The following is a 6,915-nucleotide window of genomic DNA, read 5'->3' as shown; positions in this document are numbered from 1 at the left end:
CTGAGTTAAATGAAGCAGGAATGTTGCAGGGCAGGTGCATTAGCCGGGACGTGTGGCAAAGCTGGCGTGGCTGCTGCTTGCTGCTCCTTTTGATACCTGTCGTTGTCAGCAGCCTGTTACCTTGATGTACGTTCAGTTTTCCCACAGGAGTGAAACTACCCAAACAGAGCAGCTGTTTTATAGTGGCCAGTGGAGCTGATTAAGAAATGTGTTTTTTCTTGTTCCAGCCAAGAAAGGGCAAGGCAGTTAAGAGCCGCTTGCAGGAGGCTCATAAGTAGGCATAATTATTGGCCTTGAGAAAAATAACCAGAAAAATTTGCCGTTGTTCCTCTGTGCGTGGTATAGGTGCCTTCTGTGGGATTTACAGTGCGTGCGCACACCAAGAAACAAGTGACCTTTCAGTGTGCAAAGCTGGCTTATTCCAGAGGGCAATATTTTTATGTCATTTTAATTTTTTGTTTTTGTAAGGAAACAGAAACAGCACATACAAAAGGAGAAGTAGTTTACAAGGGTGTATGTGTTCCAGCACACCACGCTTCATAGCAGTTGTGCAATCCTCCACCTCCTCAGAGCCAAACAAGTTTCAAGACAGTATTAAATAGAAGTGTAACATTTCAGACTGTGGGTTACTTTTTAAGAGGAGAAGAGGTACTTGGATAGGGGGAAGTCAAAAGGAGAAGGGAGGCTGGCTAGAAAGGAGGCCTGGTGCTCTTCATGTCATTTCATATTTTTTAACTGAACATTTAAATCAAATTTGATCTCCAGGAGGATAAACTATTCCTTTCCGGGGTATTATATGTCCAGATTCCACTGCTGGGTATGAACTTTCTATTCCACTGTGCAAAGACCTAGGCTTAGTGCCTGCTGCCAGGCTCAAGGGGATCTCTGCGGCAGAGCTGAGCTCACTTTAGCAGGGAGCTATCCCAGAATACAATTTTCAAAGGAAGCTGTGAATGCTGATACTGAGGACTGTTCTCACACTTCTGCTCACCTCTTTCCAGAGCTGCCTGCTGGCAGATCGTGCTGCTCCAGAGCCGCATTATCACAATTCATTATTTTTTATTACGGCACCGGCAGACCTCAGAGGCGGTCTCCGAGGCGCAGAGCACACTTAACAGAGCGAGACACTCACATGGGCACTCTTGTCCTTCTGGAAATTGCTCCGAAAATAGCTCTGCCGCTTGGATTCTTGCAGATATTAGGAACATTTAGCTTGCCAGACTATGACAAATAGCTGCAAAGGATTTGAGTTTCACTGTGTTAATAAAGCACGCATAGAGCTATAAGCCTTGGGGATTACTGAAGCATTTCTACAGTACCTAGTAGGTGCTATACTTTCTGCCAGGATTAGGAGTTTGGGCCCAGTGATAGTTAGCAAATGCTAGTTTTAAGTAAATCTAGATGGTGATAATGGTGTATTGTTGATTTAGTGCTAGCAAAAGACAGATCCCCTATTCCTTCCTCACTGACTTATGGGAAGAGCCACATGAATGGTGGGGTGACTCCTGGCTTAGCGATTTCCTGAAAACGATGGATTTGGCCCTAGTTTGTAAGCCTCTCTCTGGAGATAGAATCTGTTTGTCAGAACTGGAGATGAAAATGAATTTGGTCCCTTTTTGTTAGGCTAACCCAGACTCTTCGCACAGCCACCTCTGAAGAGTACTTTGTTTTTTCCTCTACAGAAATGATGTGAAGAAGTTTTAATGGAAAAAAAATGCATACATATTCAACAACCACCTCTGCATCTATACAGGCATTAGCCTGTTGAAACAGGTTTGATAACTGCACCGTTATAAAAATGCAGCCAGTTGGATCGTGTAGCTATGTAGCTTCACCCTTCCAGCCATAAAGCTCTTCTACTATCTGATCCTAAGGCCACTTCTGTTCTTTTTCCCAGCTTTTAACTGTGGCCCATTTATGCTGCCTGTTTTATCTGGCACCTTCATCGTCAAGGGCCGAGCTGCTTCGCTGCGGAGCGAGCTGACTGCTCCTTTCCAAAACGGCAAGATCCCACCCTAAACCCCAGAAGTCTGTAGGGAGGATGGGCAGCAAAAGCGACATTTAGGACTGCCGATGACACTGAACGCAAGGGGCAGTGTCCTGGGGGGCCGCTTTCTGCAGCCCCCTTCCTCCCCCTCCCAGGGTCCCCTCCGCGGAGGGGGGACCAGGGAGCAGCAAACAGCAGGGACCAGCTGCAGCCGGACCAGGGGACAGCTCAGCCTTGCACACAGACGCACTAAACCTGGGCAGCCGCCAGCGAGGGCAGCTGTACGCGACAGAGAGTCTCCGTGACGCAGCGAGATGCCTCCTGAAAGCAGGGAAGCCTGCGGCCGCGGCGGAGGGCCCTGCCTTGTTGCGGGAGGCCGGCTCGCGGCGGGCTCCCACCATGGCTCTCCTGCTTCCCAGCATCCCCGTCACGGGTGGCCGGCCACGATGGGCATGGAGCCGCTCTCCTCACTTGCTGCTAGTGGAAGGGTTCATCCTCTCCGCCTTTAAAAGCAGCAGTGGAAAGGCAAGCGTGCACGCACAGCCCCTTACTGCCCGCTCTCGCCCCTCTGCAATGCGTGTGTCATCTCGTGGTTTTGTTATTTCCCTGTGTCATCTGTGCAGGCTAAGAAACGCAGCAGCTAAATAAACACCCCACGCTGCTCACAAGTGCCTTTTCCATACTGGACAGCTGACTTTCCAAGCCCTATAAATATTAGATTAGTACCATGCCTTCTGAAAGCCCAAAGTTAGGGTCTGATCCAAGAACCCACATAGCTGCTCTCTGGGCTAAATTTGTAATGCAGAAACACAACTTATTCCACTGAATCTGAAGTGGGAAAATTGGCTTGGAAAAGCAAGTATTAATTTCTGTCAGAGGATCTTGAATGGAATATTTAATATTTTTAAAGGAACATCATATAATTGCTGCTCATGGGTACTTTGTAGCTGTTGGAAACTCTGATCTAAATGATTATTTTCATGAAAGCTTGCCAGAGGACTCACGTTGTAAACTCCTATGTGGGATAACAGGGGCACTATTTTCCCCAGGTTTCTGTGCGGGCCCACAGTTGCAGAGCTCAGAGTAACGTCAAATAGCACAGCTACAAAACCGTGCGAGCTGGGTTAACTTTGCAGTGCACTTCTCAAGCCATGCACCCCCAGCCCTGCTGCAGGGCCGCCTCAAAAACTCGGACTGCTTCAAGGCCGTGAATTGATGGGGCCATACGGCTGGATAGTAGCCCTCAGGAATGAGGCACCTCCGTGTCTGTGTCAGGCCCTGAGGGCTCTAATGGGTGTTAATTGCCCTGATGAGCCCAGCTGGCCCTCACCCTGCCCGGGGCCCATTTAAGCTCAGGCCTGAGGACTGCTCCTTTTTTGGGCTGTGCTGCAGGTCCAGTCTTATCTCCAGTCTGGCCTCCTGGGTGAGCTGTGACCTCTGTTGCAGGTAGGTCTGTCTCTGGTCCTCCTTCTGGCCCTGTTTCTGGAAGGGACCTGGGGCTGACGTGGTAGCTGGTCTCCAGTCCTGTCCCCATGTCCTGCTGCCCCCTGACGATTTGCTCCTGGCTCGCCTGGAGCTGCAGGGCCACTGAGAACTGCTGTACTGGTGGGGTGAGGAGGAGCCCGTGGTGATGCCTTGCCCCTAAAAGGAAGATCAGTTTGGGCTGTAGTCCCAGATTCCAATTGCTTTTTTCCTTTTCCCTGCTACTTTAACTCATGCTAAGTCAAGTTAGTCCCTCAGAAAAAATTATCTATGGAATTCCTAAAACTACTTTTAAAGGTCACTTTTCTGCTCCGTGCAAGTGCCAAGTCATAAAGTCCTAGTGCTCAAACCCTTCCACATGCATGTGTGCATGCCTGTAAAACCCTTTACAGTGTCATCTGTCTCCCCTTTTCAAACAGGATTTGGGAATTTCAAGTGGAGCTACACATCGTATTTATATTCTTGGCATGTTTTTCAGCTGCAATGTATAAATATGTGGAACAAGAACACTGCATTGAAGCTTGTTTACTGAGAGGCTGTGCTTTCTTGTTTGATGGGAGCAGTGAGTCAGCACTGCTGTTTAACTTGCCCTGGTCCCAGGGACCCTCTCCAGCCTTGGGGCTGGGCTACCTCTGCCAAGGATCAGCTCCTCTGGCTTGGCGTTTGAAGAGATTGCTTTGCGTGTTGCCTTCTTGACAGCACGGAGGTCTCTCCATCAGATTGGCATATGCTTCAGTGGCAGAGCAAGCCTTTTAAAACAAGCTGTTGTGAAATCCAGAGATCGGAAACTCGTGACCTATTTTTTCCAATTCATGAGATCAGCTTAAAAACAATTAGTTGTGTTGGGTTTTTTGGAAATAACTTTAGAGTCTTTGCATTGCCTTCTGGTCTGGGGAATTACTAGAGATGCACATACTCAGGCTGTAACTTCACAGTTCTCATAATTATGAGGGTGATTTTAAGGGTATGAAGCAGAAGAATCATTTGCCTCCAGTAGCCAGAGCTCTAAGAAAAGCACCAAACACTGCAAGACTTGTTATTAAGAAACAAGCAAACAATGTCCCCCCCAGCAATAAACTGGTGATACATGGACAGTAAAAAGAAGTTGCCTTTATTCAAGACTTGCTGAGTGTTTTCTCAGCAAATCTGGATCCCTGGACTCTCTGTATGTCAACATTAGTTATATTTATATAAGTACATGAGCTAGCACTCGCTCTCGGGGGAGCAGCAGGACTGGCCCTGCCACGGGAGGCTGTGACGGCAGGGCTGGGGGCAGCTCTGAACTGGCCCCCGCGCACCCGGCCTGGGAGAGCTGCCCCCTCCTCCTGTCCTCAGCTCCTGCAGCGAGTCGCTTCTCTGAAGGAGTTAAGTTTGTCCATACAACAATTTGTCCGCAGACCGTGTTCCTCAGCAGTTATGGTACCTGGAGCGCAGGTACCTTGGAGGATCCCTTCTCTTTTTTTTTCTGCTGCTCATTAGGGGGATGAGCTGGAGCAGTTCCCCAACGTGACAGGAGCTAGGAAAGGGCCATGCCTGGACCAGGTGTCCTGCTCTGGCCCTTGGTCTGTGGGCCCCGGCTCTGCAAACCTCCTGCGGCTGCTTCCAGACCTGCCTCTTTGCCAGGGAGCAGGCTGTGTGCCGCTGCTGTTGGTTTGAGCCCTGTTGTCGGGAGGCAGGGTTAACTGTTCAGCTGGGTTGTGCAGGAATGAGCAGTTTATTATTTGTTGCCATTGGATACTGATACCCGAGCACCAATTTTAACTGCAGATACAAGGATGCCTAGAGTCTGGAAGCAGCAGCTCTTAAAGCAGTCACTGGTTGTGCCTCTCCAAGAAATACTCAGTCTTCCAGGGGTTGCAGCACTTGCAACGGGTTTGTTTTGCCTTCTTTATGGTGAAGTTCCTTCTGGGAACTGGGAAAACAGTTCTTATGAACTGAGAAAGCAACAACTGGAGGGAGTGTTGCATGCACAGATGTTGCAAGCACTTTACTAAAAAATAGGACTTTTGCTGTTGATGCACTGAATGATCTTGCTGCAAAGCTGAGCCTTGAAATCAGGGCTGGTGAGTGCTGCAGAAAGACCATACCAGGGCCACGGCACGGCTTGGGTTGCTGCTGCCCTCATGGCAAGTTCGGTGGAAGCAAAGCAACTGCTTGAAGATAAGTGTTAGCAGTAAAAGTCTTAAACACACACGAGTGGCCCTCGGGCAGTGATGCCCTGCCTGGCTGCCCCACCTCGCTCCCCTCCCCAGCGCACACTGCACTGCAAGGAGCTCTGGCACCTGCTGGTATTACAAATACTTCTCTCCATGAAAGCACAGACTGGCACTGCTTAATTACCACATCCAGACTGGCACAGATTAGTGCAGCTTTGCTGGAACCACTGGAGATTCATGGAGTCGCTCCCACCCCGGCTCCGAGTCATTAATAGGTGCATTTCTGGCTCTTTCTTTTTCTTTGTTATTTTGTTACCCTATGAAAGCAACTGTCATCAGCCAGATCTCTTTCCTGGCTGGGAAAAAGCTTTCTCCATTGCAGTAAGCTATTGGATTTAGTATTGTCTTCCGCTCGTTTTATGTGGATATAACTATAAACCGATAGTGAATTTAGCTGTGTGAGAATCAGGCCTTAAGAGACTCCTGGCACTGGTTCCATGGTCATATCCCTGCTGATCCAAAACCTCCACCTGGATTAAGGGAAGTGTGGCTAAAACAAAGGTTGTTTGTCCCGGAGAGCTGAAGCACTGAACAGTGCAAGTGCATCCCAGGCACAACATGCAGGAGCTCAGACTTGCAGGCAATTGCTATAAGAAATATTGCTGAATTCATGTCCCTTTTACCTATACCTTACAGGGATCCTGCAGCAGGCTGAGGAAGAGAAGTAAGGCTGTATCAGGATGCACTATCTCCAAATATGCTTCTTTCTGCAAGTGGAGGCAGTATAGTATGTATATAGTATTGTATACACATAATTTGTTGCTTTTGAACAATCTGGGTGGAAAATCTTGTAGTTAGAACTTTTTTGCTGCCTGGGAAAGTGGATCATTAGAGAAGTGACTGCTGTGGGTATGGATGATGGGATTTAGGCTTTGCAGAGTTAAAGGTGTGACCTGTAGAGTGGAGTCAAAGTATCTGGGTCAGGATCTGAACAGCCTGAGTTCAGACAAGTCACAGGTCTGACAAAATTAGGGCTCATAAGGGAATTGTTTTGGAGCTACTGCTTTCTTGGATCTTGTTATTCCATGGATACTGCATCTATCTAGTTGACAGCGATCGGTGATTTCTCCCTCAAAGGGGTACTCATCTAGCAGAGAGTCAAGTGGTTTTTCAAGTGTCATCTCTGATTCCACACAGGCTTTGTAGTTTGGTTAAAAAGAAACCCTGTTAAGCTCTGGTCTGAAGCAGAAATCTTGAACAGTAGCAGCTGTGTTATTGCTTTAGTACTGG

This window comes from Dromaius novaehollandiae, chromosome 8, assembly GCF_036370855.1.
Source record: "Dromaius novaehollandiae isolate bDroNov1 chromosome 8, bDroNov1.hap1, whole genome shotgun sequence".
In the NCBI taxonomy this organism is placed as follows: Eukaryota; Metazoa; Chordata; class Aves; order Casuariiformes; family Dromaiidae; genus Dromaius; species Dromaius novaehollandiae.
Note: the sequence above shows the minus strand (reverse complement) of the source record.